Source organism: Plectropomus leopardus, chromosome 5, assembly GCF_026936395.1.
Source record: "Plectropomus leopardus strain MGB_pleo_1.0 chromosome 5, ASM2693639v1, whole genome shotgun sequence".
Lineage (NCBI taxonomy): Eukaryota > Metazoa > Chordata > Actinopteri > Perciformes > Serranidae > Plectropomus > Plectropomus leopardus.
In genome coordinates this window covers 20819355-20839978 of record NC_142180.1, presented here as the reverse complement: position 1 = coordinate 20839978, position 20624 = coordinate 20819355, and the positions used below count along the sequence as shown (strand labels likewise).

At 38.2% G+C, this 20624-nt stretch overlaps 1 long non-coding RNA gene across 4 annotated transcripts in view; it reads right to left on the bottom strand.

Annotated features, from left to right (window-relative positions):
* Positions 1-16568, bottom strand: part of LOC148189560 (uncharacterized) — a 69836-nt gene extending 53268 nt beyond the window's left edge. For 3 of the 4 annotated variants that reach the window (XR_015776604.1, XR_015776605.1, XR_015776606.1), the window contains exons 1-3: positions 16253-16568; positions 14807-14940; positions 10105-10215 (exon numbers count right to left, since the gene is read on the bottom strand). This is a non-coding gene — a long non-coding RNA (uncharacterized LOC148189560). Of the gene's footprint in view, positions 1-364; positions 1461-10104; positions 10216-14806; positions 14941-16252 lie in introns of those variants that run through there. The other variant, XR_015776603.1, reaches the window with a different exon arrangement.
* Between the last annotated feature and the right edge of the window lie 4056 nt (positions 16569-20624).

Sequence of the window (20624 nt, the reverse complement as noted above, 5' to 3'; positions counted from 1 at the left end):
TAAAAACTATGGGGGGAAGGCAATAAACAAATTGCAATAAATGGGGAGAAAGGGGGAGAAGCAAACAATCAAAAGGAGAGAGACATGTATATATATATATATATATATATATATATATATATATATATAATTTTCAGGTCTTGTTCTTGTTCTTCTTCTTCTTACTTGTTTTTCTTGTTCTTCTTCTTCTTACTTGTTTTTGTTTTATACTTTCCCTTTTTTGCAAATTTTCAGGTAATTTTAACCAGTTTTTTGTTAAATTTGGAGTTGTTTCTTGTTAACCTGCTTATTGCTGTATTCCCGTGTTTTTTTAAAAAAAAAGAAATCAAGCCACTCTGCTCAGGTTTCTAAGGGTTAAAGTACATTACATCATTTGGAGGGTGTTTATTCAATGGATATCATGCAAGCCACTGTATGTGCATTTTCATAGGATGTCATACAAACATCTGTATGAGGATGACCAAAGAAACTCTTTTTGCCTAAACCTAACCTATGAGGGCTAATAAATAGTTATGGTAAATTGTACTATGAGAAACATACTTTGAAGTTTTTAACATCAAGGTACATACATGACATAACATGTTGGGTTAGCTATTTATCTTTAACTTGGGTATTTCCATTTTGCTACCTGTTAATTAAGTATTATCTATTTGACAGCCATGGTAAATGGTTACTGTGAAGGTTAGTAATCAACAAGTAAATCACTGGCTAACAAAATGTGTAAATATCTGCTCAACAGTGAAAACTTTCTCCATCTACAACATTAAAAATATTGTTAACAGGCGTATGATAATACATAATATTCATAAAATAAGATGATGCCCTGGAAGGGATCATTCTGCATAATAAATATTTGTGGAGCTTTCATGTTTTGCTGCTACATTTTCTGGAAGTGGGACTTTTACTTGACTTTTAGTTCACACTTTTACTTTTTTTGTAAGTAAACAATTTGATTTTTCCTTCCACTGCCTCAAGAATTACACTAGATAATTCACAAGAATACAAAAAAACTAAGACAATAAAAGTCCGTCAAATCTGTGATCCATGTAAAGTGGAAACTCAAGGCATACTGAAGCTGCACAAACAGTCCTCCCTTTGACGAGGAAAACACAGCTTTGAGTTTGATATGAATTATAATCCCTACCGTACTCCATCCCTATTTTCAAGACAGATACACCAATATTCACACACATGGATGGATCCAACATTGAACAAATGAGACACAACAAAAACATGATGATTATGTTGTTTTTTCCCCCATCACATTGAATTACATCTTTCATGCCTCGACTTCAGCTCCCAAATGTCTCCGATCCAACTTTCTCCCCGTCAAAGTCGTACATCCATTGCTCTTCTCATGTGTGATGGACAATGTTTACCATGGCCATGATAAACTATTTCCTCATAAACGATTTTGTCACGGCCTTCTGCTGGCTGTCATGTGGGATTCCGCCTGCAGACTAAAACAACCATAATTCACCGGGTGTATTTACCTCCTCAGAGGACAGAAGCTTGACAGATGATAAATGGCCACTGCTGACAATCATCAACACATACCGCCCTGTGTTTGCCTTGAGTATAAGTGGCGCCAGGACATGGAAATAAGACTTTGACATATCACACATGGGGAGAGAGACATGTAGAGAGGGAAAGAAAGAGAGAACAAGAGAAGCTTGGTGAGCCAGGGCTCTATTAGTAACTGGTTGAAATGTCTGATATGTATATTGAGCATGTTTGTTTCTCTGTTTCCTCGTGTGTTGACTGTGTAATATTTCCCTACTGTGAATGGATTGATGCTGTACATGCAGACCCAGCAGGGGAGACGCACAGCTGTAAATTGAAGATGTTTTTTTCTCCCTGCTGCTTCGGTGCGGTATAGTCTTTCAGCATATGAGCGCATGACTCAGAAGATAACACAGTCAGGGTGATGAATGTGTGCCTCCTTACAGCATATTTTTTGAATAAAGACGTTTCCACCCAGCCTAATGACATGTAGGAAAGTCACCTGCTGCACAGCCTGTGAAATCTGTTTTTTCTCTGTATGTGCGCTGGCTGACAGTGTGCATACAGTAGCTTTGTGTGTGACAGGGTGGGTTGATGGTTACAGAGACTCGCCTGAAACTGAAAGCTCTCTAAATCGATAATTATGTCCATCAACTTCCATACATCCTTGAGAAAAGGCACCAACTCCTAATGGCACCATCTAACTGGCTTTAAGAAATGCAAACAAATACATAATACATACTGATTCTAAGCAATTTTGAGTATGTACGGATTTGTGCTCACACTATAAAAGTGACAAAGTATGCTCAAAGCAGACACAATGCATACTAAATGTAGTGAATTTCAGCATGTGCTGCTGATGCACACAGTTCTCCCGTAATGCAATGATAAAAAGCAAATACAGGAGCAGCTCACAGCTAAAAAATGTAAGTACTGAAAAGCATCTTAATTTCTGTTTGTGAATGTCACATCCCAAACTATTCCACAGCGAGTATAGTATGGATTTGGGTATAAACTAACATGCTCACAATGTCAGTGCTAGCAAGTATAATGGTATCTCTGATATGACAATTTAGCATGGTTGTTTCTCTGTTTCCTTGTGTGTTGACTGTCAGCTGAGTAAATTTAGGAAGGTGAACATACATCATTTGCACACCGTTCCATCAAATACCAGTTGATACATTTCATTAGACAATACAATGGCAAACCCCATGTTGGTGCTTGAGGGAAAGTCAAAGGATCATCAAAGTAGGATTCATCCTCTGAGGCTCGGGAATGTCTCTTCAAAAATCTTATAACAATCTTAAACCTGTTGAGATATTTCAATAAAATGGTGGCCTGACCAACAAACTCACAATGCTAACTCATCAGATAAAGGCTTTGAGTTATATTTCTTGTAATGAAGACATTAACATGGTAGTCCCGGAATAACTGCCATACTTTAACTGAGTGGTATATCTGAGCTTTTCCAACTTCAATTGAACCATTACTTCCTCAACCCAGCAGCTATACATAGGGGGGAGCTCAATTTCCAATTATATAGAATGAGACGTCTTGCTCAAAGCGACAAGAAAGCAACAGCACGGGCGCTGGCTCGAGTGAGATTTAGATTTCAATGAGCGATGCCAGAAACTGCCAGACTTGGCTTTAAGTTTATGGCTTTGTGACACATGTACGGGTGTTTTAAAGACCTTGGCCCAAAATTGTCTCATATCTAGGGAAAGAGCCCAAAATCAACTGGCAAGTAATGCTGGGTCTCAGCTGCACCATTGACAGAATGGGTCAAATTCTGGATAGAGTTGGGCAAGGCTTCTTCTTGACAGTAGCAGTCTGTGAAATATTTTAAACTGAATCATCTATAACTGATACAAATGAAAGTTGGATGATTGTCATTGATTTCCAGATTTTGTCGCACCAAAGTCATTCTCCCAATTTGATTTGAGGCGTTCCAAGGAAAGTGAGGCCATGGACTGCAAAATAGCATAAATCTGAGATAGAGTTGTAGTCAGGGGGGCCTTTATGAATACAGTCCTCCAACCAGTTGGTGGGACTCTGAGCCGAAAATGTAATGATTTTTTTCTTTGACAAAGTCACTGATTTGAAGGTACCTGAAAAAGTGAATTTATAGAATGCCAACTCCTCTATCTGGGCAAGACACAAGAAAATACTGTCTTGGAACAAATCTGTATCCTTTCTCTGGCCATTTCTGGACCACTGCTAGGATGCTATGTCCAACACTGAGTGTGTAAATAGTGGGTTATTGCTGAATGGCATACAGGAGAAAGCTTGTCTTGCCCAAAATGGGTGCCCAGATTTTGAAGGAGCATTTAATAACAATGTTTCCAACAACCTTCAAATTACTAAGTAGCAGAGCACAAAGTAAGGATCCTAAGTTTGCAGGGCCATTAAAGCTATGACAACAATTTTAGATGCAGTTCTCCTTTTTTATCCTCTAAATGGCTACTTTTAACACAAACATGTTTTTTTCCTACCAATAAACATGGCTGTGCAACATGTTTTGAATGTACCTCCATCCCTCCACCATGAAACAAAGATAATTCCTAATCATCAAGCCTTTCATCCAGGTAAAGTACACCCCTGAACACAATATTAATTAGCAGCAAGTCTTTGATCTTCTTCTAACAAGGAAGTGTGCAATGTTGAGAGTCTTAAAAGTGCAGAAAAACACCACTTTTTATGGATTGAGGTCTTAGCTATTTTCTCCAAATTTAGCCGTCTCATCGCAGCTGCAGTTTCCCTCGGTGTTGCTTGTGGAGGTACATCTGTGGACGATACTATTCTTGGTAACCTCATCCAAAAATGTTTTGCTGGATCTTGGATAAACTATTGTGGCCTTGGATGGCATTTAGCCCTTTGCTACAGAAAATAAGACAATTATAGTCTTCTGTGCAACACTGAAGAAACACTACCAAAGCTACTGAAGTGTCTTTGTACTTTGTCCTCCTTCTTCCTCTATGTGCCACAAATTATCTGTTTGTCAGAGAATTAGGAGATTAGTCATGTCAGGCCCTGCTTCCTTTGTGAGCTATCGTTGAATTAGGCTCTGTGAAGGACGTTTTTACCAGCCAGAAGTGAAAGGATCCTTCATGTTTGCATATATTTCCCACACACATATTTTGCTTGCTAGTTGGGCACACATGGGGAGCCTACAGCTGTTCCCTACCCTCAACCCTGCCAACTATCATTACGATGGATCTGAAACCTAACACTTGGTTGCAATAGGCATATGCAAGAAAATGTATTCCTTGTTTATTTAAGTCTAACAAATATAGAGCCATTAACATAGTGTGATTTCGACTCCCAAACTTCAGAAGAAAATGCAATCCACCCACAAAATTGAACTTTTCCACCAAATGAAACTCAATCCATCCCTTTAGACACTTTCAAAAGGGTCAAAGTCAACAGCATGACATGTGGAGGCACTTCTGCCGAAAGTTGGCGATGCATCTCATATCCAAATAGTTTGAAAAGGGCTCTGAGGATTTAGATCACTGTCAAGATACAGTATATTTGATTTGTTCAATTTCACCCCTGTGAAAATCCAAAGAACAGGCCGTTTTCAGAATGTCAATGTTGTGTATCATAGCCATCATAATGCTTACATATCCTGCTTCAGGACTCTTAAGGTCTCTTCAGAATCCCGTGCACACGGATGATTCCCAGAGATATCCTGGGGATATTGGATTTCCCCAGCAGAAACTATTTGTGACCAATATGTCAATTTTTTCCAGTCTGTTTGCGAGGGGGGCAGGGGAGGCAGGTTCTGACATCTCTCAGCCTAAGCAGACACATGTTCTGCTGACCAGCAAAAGCTTCCCGCCTAGATATGGAGAGATTGCTCTGTGGCAATTTATTAACATCCTGTCCAGGTGACAGGGTCAGCTCAAGACCTGGATCACATTTGGAGCAAATTTAAGCGTGGCACTGCTCCCTGCCATCAGATTTGCAGCACAAATCCACTACAGTATTTTAGATATTATGCAAGTTGTGATTAATATGCATGAGATAAAATATAAAATAGACTAACTAATGAACTAAAATGCACTCTGCTATCTCAGGTCAGTGTTATATTTGCCCAAATCCAATTCAGTCAGGTAAGATATGAAGGATGTTCCAGATTTCATTAAGGTATTAGAATAATAATTTAAAAATACAGACAAAAATAGCAGCCTCCAGATAAATCACCCAAAGATAACATTTCCAGATCGATCAGTGCTGGCAGCAGCCCAGCACTCAGTGAGCGAATCTACTTTTCACAGGGCATTTCTGCCCAGACTGATGTATATAGGAGCAGGCAGCCAGATGCAGTCATTGTCGGCTCCTCTGTGTCGTTCTCTGTTCCTCCGTCTGACTTGAGGAAAAAAAAAAGGACTTATTGGCTCCGTAAATGAAATCACTTGCTTGTGACACAAAGTGTGCCTCCTAGAATTTGTTTATTGTGCCAAGTTTCATTAAATTCACTTTAAAATAGAAGGATACTTGCAGCGCTCCCCGTTTAGTCACATCACTTAAAATGGTTAATGTTGAGAGGTGACACCTGCTACCGCAGCCGTGACGTGTCTGTGCTGAACCATTGTCGGGGTCCAGCTCTCTGTCAGTGTTAATTTTCCACAAGTCTCTTATTCACTCTAAATCTAGACAGATCATCACCACTTAAAACGAGTTCCTGAGCGTGCCTCTATTTAGCATAGTAACATAAACATGTTTTATTCAAATGACGAGCGATAAGCGCACGGGAGGAAGCCATATTCCCCTTAGTGCCAGCAGGCAGTCACGTAGACAGATCTAGCCTCGCTGACTAAATTGTGCTTTTTTTCTGAAAATTGGCAAGCTCTGGCTCACTAGAGGCACACTATGGTGTTGTCAATAACAATGACTGCCTGTGGCTTATTTATTTTCTTATCAGCTTTAATCAGCCTGTGTTGACAGTGACATCTGCGCTCAGCAATATCCAAATGCTACCAGTTAAGATCCATGTAAATATTTGTGTTGTTTTGTGTCATATGGCTGCAGTGTATAATTGGAAATTTGTGTTTGAAGATACAATTGACCAGCTAATTTTGGGTATAGTCACATACTGTATGTTCTTAAATAGCGCCACTGTATATAGAGGGAGTGTTTGTAGGGATCTTTCTTGACCCACTGCAACTACTGTATCTTTTTTTTTTATTTTGCCCTGCTTTCCTCAAAGCAATAAGTCACTATTTAAAAACATTTTATACCAGAACACATTTTAAATCTTAAAGTGGGACATATTACAGAGAACTACTGAGGTCAATGGAAGTACAGTTATTTCTCGAAAACACTGAATAATAAAAAGGTTATTCGCTTTAGATTTCATAGTTGACGAATGAGTGAAAGTTGAATAAAAACACTCTGGCCTTTTGCCCTCTAGTCTCTAACTGAACAGATAGCTGCTGGTTTTGGACAGCTGTATGACTGACTGCATCTCCACTGAGGAGCACATTTTTCCACTTTTCTGCCCGGCTCAACTGCCGGGTATGCCGAGAGGCGTTTGTCTGTCTGGAGAAGCGACGCCGGACTTGTGGGCAAATGTGTGTGTCTGCGTGTGTGTGTGTACAGCTCTGTGTAGTGTATGTGTACTGTCCATGTCTACCTCTCTCACTTGCTGAAACATATCCGTCCAAATTTGACAGCGCGGGGGCAGACAGCCATGTTGCAGAATTCTGATCATTTAAATGCTCAGAGGCCTGCTTGAATAGCAGAGGTGTTAAAAAAAAGAGAAAGACACATGGAGAGGAAGATAGAGAGCAGCCCTCCGCATGCCTTCATATCACATAAGGGACTGCCTGCCACTTTCCTCTGAAAAATAATGCTCACTTGTCAATCTTCCAAGAGCCAGTCAGATAGCCGCCAGTCCCATGGAGACCTATTGAGGTGTATGCTTTGTTTCATCTGGGGCACGCCTCAGAGGAGATCAGGACTGTTGTATCTACGAATTGCCTCCAAAATATAGGGTAGGAAACGTTTGATACAACCCTTGAGCTGATGTGCCATCTCACTTCAGTATAATACACAAAATACTCATTCGCTTGAACAGAAAAAGGCAAATAAATGTGAAGCTATGTAAATTTCAATATTTTTTCAAAAGCTAACAATATGTAGCATTTACATCCTGCATCCTGATACTGCTTTACTTTGTGTAAAACACTATTTTAGTCGCTATTCAATAGCACAATCGTCCCTGAACCTTTTTAAAAATTCAGATTTATCACTGCCCTAATTACTTAAATTACTGTCTGATGATGAATCGACTAGCACACGGTTATGTACACAAAGGTACTGCAAACCTCCAGAAAAAGCAATTCTCTGTAGTCCGTAGCACAAACTATAAAGGTGTCAAATGATTTATCTATGCGGCAATGCAAATAAAGAAAAACATACCCAGCAGCTTGAGGACGAGGTCTGCATATCTGTCCACGCAAACATTTCCATGTCATTTTGAAATACACTTCCTATTATAGCTTCATGATGCATAGCACAGAAGCAAGCAGAAAACCTTACTTGCATAACTGTTGGAAACATAACTTTTACCACCAGAGAGGCTTATTTTTTTCTAAATAAAGTGAAAAGCTAATGACAATGCTCAAACAAGTCTGGAGCAGCCGACTGAGCCTCCAGCCTGCAGCGACCGTGTTGAAAGAGATTCCGTCCTAAACATCCCACGGGTCGTCTTAAATGAGGAGGTTTATATCAGTGTATCTCGCACAGACAGAGAGATTGAATGTTTTGCAAATTATTCACAGGGATTATAAATCACAGCGGTGTCAGGGTTTCCAATGATGGGAGAGGATGCTTCCTCATTCCTTAATACAAATGACATGGAAAACAACAGCTGCAGCAATAAAATGCTCCGCCATAAAAGAGGGATAAATAAATGTACAAAAAGGAAAAGCCGGGGCTCATCATTAAACATGTCGAGTATCTCAATGTCATCTCAATGACTTGATGCCTGTTTTATTGTTGTATTTGCTTGTCTCGGTCTTGTGTATTCAATTGTCTAATTTATTTATGTCATTCACATCTTCTTTATGTTTATCTTATTGGATTTTAATTGTTATTGTTTCCATGTCTGTAAAACACTTTCTCACACTCTTGAGAAGTGTGTGTTTTTTTGGTTGTTTTTTTCCACCTTGCCTTGCAGTGATGTACAACCCAAAGTGACTGAAAAAGATTTCACCATCTTGATACTGGTCAGTCAACAAAATGCACAGCATTATGTGACAGCTTCATATATCTCACGCATCCAGGTGTCATAAAGTGACACATTTTAATAATGACGGTATTTTTATAAACAGCATATTCACAGATACACTCAGACATATCAGCTTGATGATTTACCACAAGCTGCTGGCAGATGGAAGACAATCTAAAAGTTAAATTGAGGGTTCTGGAAGAAATGTACAGGTGTCTACTGAAAGGCAGAGCCCCTCCCTTTCCACCATGGGACCTTATTTCAGAAAAAAATATGTACAGTAGTCAATGGTGACAGCCTTATTTTTTGATCCTATTTGAATAGTGCCATGAACTACATATATGATGATTGTCAACTAAAAAGTTTATTTCAACAGTCACAGTTTGTCAGGAAATTGATGAAGTATAACACTGTGAAATAACCTTATTAGAAAAACACTTCACATAGGTGACGTCATTACTTGCTCCCTCGCTGAAGTTGAACCTGTGCAGTTCATACTGAGATGCACTCACATGAGCAACTGGTCTTGCTCGTTCTGTCACATTCCCGGTCGGAACGACATGGAACATAGCTGAGTTGTCAAACTGTTTAATTTATTTGCAGCCCATTCCTGTCATATTGCAAAACCTACACTGCTCTCTTAATTTGTGAATGTCAAACTATCAGCGAACATGACTTCAGATTTGTTATTGTGTTACTGCAAAATGCCTCGTCGCCCAGTTCAGCACAGCTTGCTAGTTTTCTCTATTTTGCATTTAAGTCAACAACACTACCATAATTTGCCGAGGGCAACAGGGCACAGAGTGACAGACAGTGCAGTTAACAAACTTCTACCAATTCCAACTTAATTACAAAAGTTTTATTTAATATTTCCTAATCTGTTTTAGGGATTTTGCCTTTTTCGTATATGTGAGAGTTTAGATGAGGGCAGAAAATATAGGGAAAGAGAGAGGGGAACAACCCTGCGGAAGCTGCGGTTGTTTGCTTCTCCACTAAGCCACTGAACAGACGGTTTAAAACAGCCATGTTTAAACAGAGGTTTGAATTTCGTGTAAAAAATGAACCTTAATACTCTGTCATGGTCTTTTTGAAATCGAAACATGGATTTTGAGATCCTCTGGCTCAGTGTTGATGCTACAGTCCACCATGTTGTCTATTATATCTTTCTGTCAAGGACCACTGTTCAAAATATACTTACAAAAAAGTCATGAAACAAACTTGTAATAACAGCAGTAGTGAAAGAAAACCAAGAAACATTGAAGGGATTTGAGAACCTTGCAAGCATTTGATTGGTCATGAAAAAAGCACGACCGTGAAACATCTGCACACAAACATCCTTCCACTCACACATTTATTTTCCGTACCTCTTTATGCCTGTTCAGGGTTTGTCCAGTGTATATCCACCTCAATCAATGCTGAACAAGAAGACAAGTAAACACTTCTGCTCAGTTTCCTGTCCATCGCAGGGCTAGCACCTACAACAGACAAACACATTTAAAGTCATATCAACAGGCTATTTATTTACTAATTTCACAAGGACTTCATGTCTTTAGAGTAGTGTCATCTTTTCCATTCATTCATTCATATTTGGTTTATCTTCTCATGTCACTGACTTTCGCTTTTTTCTCTCATAATACTTATATACATTACGTGATCAAACAGGAGCAGGAAGAAGAAAATCTTATAAAACCTGCCCCTTTCTTACTAATAACAGAAGCTGCAGTAAATACAGAAACAAACAGCCAACCTTTCTGCCATTCTTTTTCACAAATCATGTTAAGTTTAGCAATAACAACAGAAACAATCAATTACTGTCCTCTCAACATTACCGTTACTCAAAAGATCATAATGTCCCATTATTTTTTCTTTATACCTCCTTTTAATTTGAATAATATTTGAGATGCGGATATGTGGAAATATGTGAATAAACACATTTAGAAAATATTAAACCCTGGACATTGTAAAGATTTCCAGACTTTTCAAGGACCCTTAAAACCTTTTTTTTTTGCCCCACTAGCCAATGTTTTTTAAAAATGTCAGAATCAAAATGACAAAATTATGTTGGAAAGTTGTCCATGGAAGATTGTTGTTATAATATCACCATACGCCAGAAAATTATAAGACTTTTCCAAACCTTTCAAGGATCTTGACTAATTCCATGACTTTTCTAGGCCTACGAAATGGGACTGTGAAATTCCATGACTTTTCCAGGTTTTTCATGACCCTGGGAACCCTGCCTGGATGTTTGTGAGGCAACAGTGTTATCCGCTGAGCCACCACTGTGACTAAACCAGTCCCACTATATTTTGGATCTTAATCCAAACAAATGTACTGCTTTATTATTTCAACAAATATTTTAGTACACTGTGACCTTAATCCTCCAGACTGAATCATAAAAACACTTTAGAACCAAAGTTCCTGCAGGTTTTTTTTTTTCCTGTGACAGCAGTGATAAAACTGCTAATAAATGACTGATGAGGGACGATATTCTCCAACAGTCACTCCCTCCCAAGGCGAGTGTCACCCCGTGTCTCTCTCCATTTATTGCACTTTGTCATTATGCAAGGCAGCAGCTGAGATGGTTAACTACACTAAGGCCGGGTGAGAACGTGTGGTGACTCTGGCTAATGAAGGTGAAACACAATGACACTTAATTTCCACATTAGCCTCCCTCTTTTCCTCTGCAGGTTCACAGCGACCCGATCCTCCCTGCTCATCTGTGTCCTGTGACGGCTCCAAACACAGGCTCACGCGCTCGTGTTTTTATTAATACACCTGTGCGGACTGGCTGTATTCTTTGTCCAGGATGATACTGGCATTTGCAGCAGAAATGCACTACAAACAAGTCACATCCTTTAACCAACAATGATTTTCTCTTACATTTTAAAAACGGTATAACCTTTGCTTTCAGGTTGTGCTGTGATTGGCTTGTGGCAGTGTCACAGTGCAAAAACAGAAAAATAGACACCTCTTTTTTTCTAGCAGCAATGAAACCGAAAGAGGCAAAGCTTTGCTGGGTAAAGCTGCATGCCATGTGTGGTATTTTCAGAATTCAAATGAAAATCAATGCTTTCACTTGTAATTTGCTGCGTTTTAATTAAAAATGTCTGCAGGTTCTAACTCTGACCTTAACCTAATGCTAATTGTAACCTTAAAGGGGTAGTCTTGATTTTGTGACATTATGCCTACTTACCCAGAAGTAAGACACATAATTGGCAGTGTTTTTTCCCCTCTGTGTACATTTTGTAGGTATGCTAAATGAGGTCATTAGCCTGGATGTCTATCAAGATGAGGCTGGTGATATTAATGATTTTTTGCCATTGTCAAAAAAAATCTCAGAAATTACCTTAATTATTTAAAAAGACATAATAAGCTATTATACAGGATTCCCACACATTTTTGTGGACAAAATTTGAAAACGTTCCTATGACCTTTTCAAGGTCCCACAAAAAAAAAAACCATAGCTATTCACAATGTATAACACAAGCATTGTTTAAAAGCGGTAGTGGGACATAGTATAGGCATGAAAACATTGGTATTCATGATCCTTCATGTTAAATCACACTGTAACAACATTACTTTTCTCTTATTCAAACATATCAGAGTCTAACTCTTCCTCCCCTGTGTGGTGAGGGCATGTGGGAAGAAAATGAAAAACATACGTGATGATCAACAACATGTCACACATCGGCACATATTCAATGAATTACATCAAAAGCTACTTAAAATTAACCTGCCCTTTTGTTATACTTCTGAGAAGTTCAGAAATGGAAGATTAATGTATAAATTAATAAAATCACACAACAAAATTCCAAAACTTTTCCAAGTACCTTTTGAAGGATTCTGCTTATTTCATAACTTTCCAAGGCCTGGAAACTACTGCAGATTGTTAAATTCCATTCTAGGTTTTCCATGACCCAGGGTACCCTGGTTACAGTATAACAGCTGTAGTTTTTGGCTTGTCTAACAGGAAGTGCACCGTAAGTATTTGTGGCAGAATATACAATATGTGTGGGTTCGGGTAAATCAATAAACTACAGCGCTTGTGTTCATCACAGTGAAGGGACTTGTTGTCACATAGTGCAACATCGCGGCTCACTGATGTGTTTTTAATAGTTTCTGGATGACAAAGGAAATCTAAGGCACAGGGGAATAAGCTACCAGGCGCTGGATACGTACTTGTTAATAGGATCAATTCAGTGTTTTGCCATGTCAAGAGATTTGTTTATGAGAAAAATATATAAAATCACCAGATATATCCTTTCAAACAAAGATGAACCACTGCTTTCACTGACCTACATTTTAAAATTAAAGCAAGTAATTAAGTAAAATAATCTTTTATGAAATGAAAGTATTATTAGACACTTCCTACCCACTGTCTCATTCCTGGCCTGTTTTATGTTATTCTGTTTCTATATAGAATAGAATAAAATAGACACACTTTATTAATCCTGTGAGGGAAATTGTTTTGTTTCAGCAGCAAATAAGAGAACAGCAACTGAATAAAATATTCTTTAAAAGGGCAAAATAACGCAAATATATACATACAAAGGAAGGCACTTAATATAGAATAAAATAGAATAGAATAAAATGAAACAACAATAATAATAAAGATATGTATAGTATGTACAGAATAATAAAGATATGTACAGCATGTACAGACATACTATATCTTATAGAGTGCGTCTTCATGATGTTTTTAAGCATAGCCTGCTTGGAACTGTAGTATCCACATAAGCATCGGCCTATGATAATATGGTAAGACAGTGATTGAAAGGCACAAAGAAGAATCTGGAGGTATTAGACACTAAGAGATGGAGGCTAAATGACCCAGAGGAGCTGCCTGGGGCAGTCTAAAGCTAAATCTGAAGGACAAAAATTAGAAAGTCGGGTTTTAGCATTGTGTGAATGTTTATATTGGGGTTCAGGGTTGATTATGGAAGAGCAAAAGGTAGTTGTTTGATGCTGAGTATAAATATGAAACAAGTGAGACCTTTAAAGTATTGATACCAAACACTGCCATTGAAAAATGTCAACTCAATACTACACTAACAGAAGAGTTGATACTTTATCAAGAATTTACTGTAGAACCGAAGGAGAACACAGAGCTCTTCTAAAGTTGCTGGCTTGCATGTAAACAAATGAGGAAGGCTTGGACCTCATGCAGCAACTCTCACAAATTTCTCTTTCATTTTCACTGAGCTTTCAGGAAAGAGAAAAAAAAACAAGAAGTTTTCTCCAGATGCAGAAAACGTTCTTAGTCATCCAAATCTGTTCTTCCCCAGGTGTGCTGAATGAGGAATCCCACTTGATCATAAATTGGAGGCGCACGGCCGGTGTTCGTTACTGGCATGGGAAACGCCCCCTAAACACTACATTACGGCAGGTGTTTTGCCATGTGCAAATACTCTGGCACATGCCCAAGAATTGGAGAGATGCAGGTGTGGAGGCATTTGACCAGCATGTTCAGCCCAAATTGAGGCTCCAGAGTATTGCACAAATCTAAAAGCAGGGCTTGTGGAAATCTGAAACTGTTCAGCAGCCATTCATCCATCTCATTGAATAAATCTGTGCTATCTTTAAAAATAGGGTACCTGCATCAGGCCATAGCCAGAACATCTCAGTGCAGGACGTAAGCAGTTCAAAAGCTGCAATATCATACAGGGGTTTTTATAGTCTTATTTGGGATCAATGGACCGATAGCATTTAGTAGCCCACAAATTTATTTATCCAATGATTATAATGAGGGACATGCACAGACGTTCTGAGGAGCTGTTACCCTAACCTGAAAAAAAGTAACTCCCCCGATCAGTTTTAGGTGTCACCCATCAGCATGTGCCTTAATGATGTAAATTATGGCCACCTAACCTGAAATCAATTTTAACTTTGTAAATTGTAAGTTTTGAAATATACGTTAAGTATATATTTTTTTAAACTGTATGCTATTAGTGTAAGTTAACATAAAGTCTATGTTCATGGTGAATCCCAGTAATTAAACAGCAATAGGCTTTATTTAGGCTAGTTTTGTATACAAAAGATATGAATTAGGAGCTGTCGGTAGCTCACCTGGTACAGCGGCCACCCCATGTGCAGAGGTTGCTGTCCTTGCTGCAGCAGTTGTGGGTTCAACACCGTCCTGCGGCCCTTTGTTGCGTGTCATCCCCTCTCTCTCCCCCTTTCACGCTTGAGCTGTCCTATCTCTGATAAAGGCAAAAAGCCAAAAAAATAATGTCAGAAGAAAAAAAAGAATTATCTCTCATACAAAACACGTAGGCCTACAGGATTTCAGGAGCATATTTTCTAGCTTTACCATCCCATGTTTCATTACAGCTATTTCAGGGTGTTTTAACACTCTCTGAACTGGAGCTTTTAGAGTTGGTGACTACAGAACAGCACATTAAACTCATTCACAGCACTATGCACAGATGTAATATAATGTGAATTAATCACTATGCTAAATTTAATTTTCAATTCAAAATTTCAGATTGAGTAGAAAAGGGGGCAAGTTAAGGGGAGCGTAATTTGCAGTGCTTAATGACGAGTCACAGCTTTTTGCACTTTCTACTGTGGTGAAAGCATGTTAGAGCTTTTAAGTAAAGCCTCAAAGTTGTCTGAAACCCACTTTCAAATTAGTGACATTCTTGTTCTATTTGTGAAAATGCAAAAAAGGGAGATTTCACTTATTTTTACAATGTGTAGACCACACAGAACCGGGTCCACATCAAAAACCACTACACTTAGGTCAAATCTGATGTAGATTATCCTAGAGAGACTAAAAATTATTTGAAACACAATATCAGATTAATGAAACGAATATTCTATTTGTGAAAATGCAAAAAAAAAAAAAAAAAAAAAATCTCACTATGTTTTCACATTTGACCAGGTCAGGATCTAAACTCACTATACTTCAAACTTGGACGAGGTTATCCCAAAGAGAATTCAAAACACAGTTTCAGATTTGTTAATTCTTTATGCTATTTGTAAAAGACACCCTGATTTTTATTTATTTATCTTTTTTTTTTGCATTTTTAAAATTTGAATATAAATTTCACTAATCTGAAATTGTGTTTAAAATAATACATCGCCTCTCTGGGAAAATCTAGTGTAGATTCGACCTGTGTAAATGAAGTGTTTCTTGAGAGACCTGGGTCGATGTGGTCTACGTGCTAAAAATGCAGCGAAACCTCCGTTTTTTACACTTTCAAAAACAGAGCAAACGTGTCACAATTTCAACCGTGGGTTTCAGACAGCATTGCTTAAAATGTCAAATATACTCTACCACATATACTCACCACAGTAGGAGGTGCAAAAAAAGCTAAGAATCGGTTATTAAACTTACGCTCCTGCTGAAGCGGAAGACACCAATCGGAAGCTAACTTCAGCGTCGCCTATTGGGCTCATACTGATTAAAATGCTTTTAGTAAGTTATTGACCTTCTACAAAACACAGAAAACAGGCCTTACACAATAATGTAGGAAAAGGGTCTCTTATCATTTCTGTCTAATACTTCACCTGCTGATAGTCTGAATCCAGAGTTTTGTTCCCAGCAGCCCTCTCAGCTCTTCTCTGCGTATAGCCTTTATGTTAGCAGTCTAGCTAGCTAGCTAGCTAGGACCGGTTTACGTAACAACGTAATATTATATTATGCAATATTATGCGACGTGATACAAACGTGACAGTCTGTGCATTGTTTGGAAGCATGTGGAGATTTGTACCAACACGGAATCCCGTTGTTTGTATAGTTAATCAGTCACAGGAGCCCTCTGCTGTGGGCAGCATGGATGTATTGTAGTGAAGGTCGCTGCCTCTGCGTCACATGACAGGGGTCAAATGGGGTCGCTTTGCGTCACGTTGCTGTTGTTGTTGTCTTTTTATTCATCTAGTTTTTTTTTTTTTTATTATTTTTTTTAACGAAATATTGTCTCTGTTCCACGTATCACTGCATAATGGAATATATTTGTAAATGACATATAGGCTATTGGAAGAAGGTTTGGAGACTTCCATGTGAAAAGCTGATTTTGAATAAGCCTCAAATTGAGCAATTGAAATTCTTGAAGTGCATTTGCAGATGCATAACAGGAAAAACGTGGTGTTAGCTTTTCTCAAAAACCTAAGAAAAAAAACAATGCATTTTTATATAATTATTTTCTGTACTGATTTTCACAAAGTACTTTTTACGTAAATGTGAGTTTAGCAATAAAAAAAACCCCTGCCATTTTCTGAAGGATATTGAACATTTTATGAAACCACTTACTGATTGGACTAACAAAAAAGGCTATCAAGACACTTGACATTTGCAGCTATGTCTTATAAGTTGTTATTTTGTTGTTCTTGTTTTTTTAATTTGGTGTAATAATCCCCCTGGCTTTTTGTTAGTGTTTGTTTATGTAAATTAAATCGTATAGGCTACTTTTTATCTTGCATTATGTTGTGTAAATAAATAATGACCAAAAATCTTGTAATTAATTAATTGATTAATTAATTAATTAATAATATGATCTAACAGTAATTATTATGGGCTACTCATATTTCTCTTTAACAACAGCAAAAATTAACTTTTTTTTTCCCCTATAGAGCTGCGGCTCAGCCAAAGAGGGCAAATGGACTGCTGCCCCAGGCAACTGTAGCATATTTGTGCATGTTCCTGATTATAATTAGCCTGCTTTGAAACATACAGTAATCTAAATTGGATTATAAATGATGGTACTCCTCAAATGTTAAATTGAGTCTATTTGGCCTTGAATTGGTTTGTGAAAGTAAGATTTTTTTTCCTTACCTCAGGAATGAGCAAAAATAAGAAAACGTTGATGAATCCCAGAATTCAAAAGATAGGCTACTGACATGAGTAAGTAAATATGGCAGCAGTACATTATCTGTGGGACTGAGTAAATCAATAAACTACAGCACTTGTGTTCGTCACAATAAAGGGACTTGTCACACAGTGCAACATTGTGGCTCACTGGTACGTTGTTAGTAGGTTTTTTGGACAACTAAAGACATCTGAGTCACAGGGATATAAGCTACGAGGCTTCCAATAAAAATAGTTGTGGGATCAATTCATTGTTGGTTTGCCTCGTCATGGTATTTGTTTATGAGAAAAATACAGAACATCTCCAAACATTCCCTTTAAAGCAAACATGAATCACTCCTTGCACTGAACTACACTTTAAAATTAAAGCGACTAATTTCTCTATTGATAAAAACAATACAAACAAACTGAATATATACAGACTGAAATATTCGGAAAAAAAAACAAGAGATTAGTTTGTACATTGCTTTCTGCATGAGGCCCATGGTTTCAGCATGCTTCTCTTTCTCAGCTTCCAGAAAGCCTCTAACTATCTGAGTGATGTCGTGTGGGAAGGGTGACTCAAATCAATGAGCAATAAACAAAGTGACCTGGCCCCAGATAAGCAGACGTCAATGAATAGATGGATGGAGAATCCATAGAGAGGCCATACATAGCCAAAAGGTGTCCTACCTTATTTTAAGTAGTTTCAAGTAGAACAACCCCCCAAAAAAAAAATGTTTTAAAAACACAAAGTACCTTTTCTGCTGGTCTAAAAACACATTGGCCCTCATAAAAATAGATCAAGACAAAGTACAAACACATCCAAATGTGATGTTTTTAACCCTTGTTGGAAGCAAAGAGTTCTGTTAGTCAGCCTCTGGTCTCCTACAGTTTAGGTGTTGTATAATTTTGACCTATTGATTAGATTTTTTTCCAGGTGCCAGGTATTGATAACCCCCTACTCATCCAACAAAATTAAATGTAAAAATAAAATAGCAAAAGTGAGTGAGTGCTTATTACAGAGAAAGCTGGATTCACAAATATAGAAACTTTTTCTTCATTCGTCTAAATTAACTGTTCACCACAGGAGGACCGACAGGATGAAATGCAAAAAAAGGTTATTTGCCAAATACACTGAAACCCTGAATTAGGCCTCCAATGTGTAACTGTTACTCTAATCCACTATGACCAGTTTAAATTTTCCAGGAATGAGTTATGGCAGCGCCCTGTCACCTGCTTGCACTGTTACAAGATTAATTTCCTAATCCCTGCTAATACTTTCACTTGCAAACATTTTTAAGTGGCATGGCTGCTCTAATATTAATTGACTGCTGTCAACTTTTTCTAAATGATGTAATGGATTCTCCAGAATGACTCCGAGCAGACTCATGATACCATGTACATGATATTATAAAGGCTTGGGAATTAAGCATGGAGTATATGACCCCAATTAGCACTTATCTCCATTACTTCGAGCGCTGCAATCCCGTGAGGAGGATTTTAAACGATCATTGTCAGTCAGTATGAGACGTCAAAGAACTTTGAGAATGACACTGTCTCAGTCCGTCAACTTTATCTTGAGAGATTTGGCTTACTCGTAATAAAAAGTCATTTTTGTATGCAGAGGAATGTGGTGTTACTATGAAAGGATAAGTCAGCAGTTTCTTTTACTGGGCTGTAGCTTAATAACACTGAGTTGCTGCTGAGGGTGTTGATTAGATGCAAAGGTGAAAATCTAAGATGCTGGAAAAAAAAACTAACAAACCAATATATATTCATGAGGTTAATTACAGGATGTGCTAAAATGATACCTTTTCATTATCATGCCTACTGTCAAACAGCAACTAGCACTGAAAGGTGTCAGATTGCAAATCAGTGCCAATTATATAGATATTACAAGTCAATGCTTTTTCTTAGGATGGCAGGTTTGTGTAGTTACTGAACTGTTGTGCTTTACAAGTACACTAAATTGTTTTGAGTCTGATGTCAGAGAGTGTTTTCGTTCGCTGTTTGTTGCCTTCACTGTGAACCAGCTTGCATCGGGTGTTAAAAGATAAAGAGTTGTGCAGACAGCTGTTGGGTAAGGGGAGTACACGGTTATTCATAATACTGTCAACAGCATAATGTTTTTAGTGGCTGTTAGGAAAGACAGTGATATCACTAATGAAGTCATTTATACAATGAGTACTTAGGAAATCAACATGTATAATTCATAAAAAAAATGTGTTTTTCCATAAAAGATATCATTGATTTAAAAAAAAACAAAACTGAAATTAATGGCAAAGCAATTTGGACATATTTGTTGATTAAGTTAAAATTCATCAGTGAATCAATCAAATACTAAAATTTCATTCTTTAGCTGTTTGGCAGTCTCTTCAGATGATAAATAAAATAATTAATCAAATCATGTTTTCATGGACGGTGAAAAATTCAAGGTAAATGAAACACACTGATTGCTCACTGATTTTGCTATTGTGTTTCACAATTGGTGTTGTTATATCACTTTCGACCAACAGGTGGCTTGTAAACCAGCTCATGCCAACAATCACCAAGAACAGCAGCATTTCAATGCTGTATAATCACCTCGCTCATTATTCAGAGTAGTCTATCCACTGTTGATTAATGCATCTGAGCAAATATGTACAGAGGGCCTGGTTAATCTGCAGTGCTGTTTTAATCAAGTGGACCTTTGTTTTGTCCGGCTGTGTAGTGTGCCCACCAGCCGTGCACTTTCACACGGCCATTATGTATTGATCACAGCCAAGTGGAAAATTCTGCAGAGAAGAAATTTGGTTGGACTTGACTGCTTTTTACCGCCTCCCTCTCTACATCTTTCCTTCCTCCCACAGCATTGAAAATCCGACCGTAAATCATTGGAGCATTTTATCATGCAGTGGCAGCAGTGGGCACCCCTGTCAGCTGCCCTGACCCCAGCGGACCTCTGCCACTATCGACCAAGTGACCCAGTGTACTGTTAAGGGAAAACAACATTTCCTGCAATTGTGGTGAAGTCCCTGAGCAGAGAGAGAGAAGGCGGCGATGTGACTGACATCGGGTGACGAACACTTTGAACTCAGACAACAGGAAATTAAT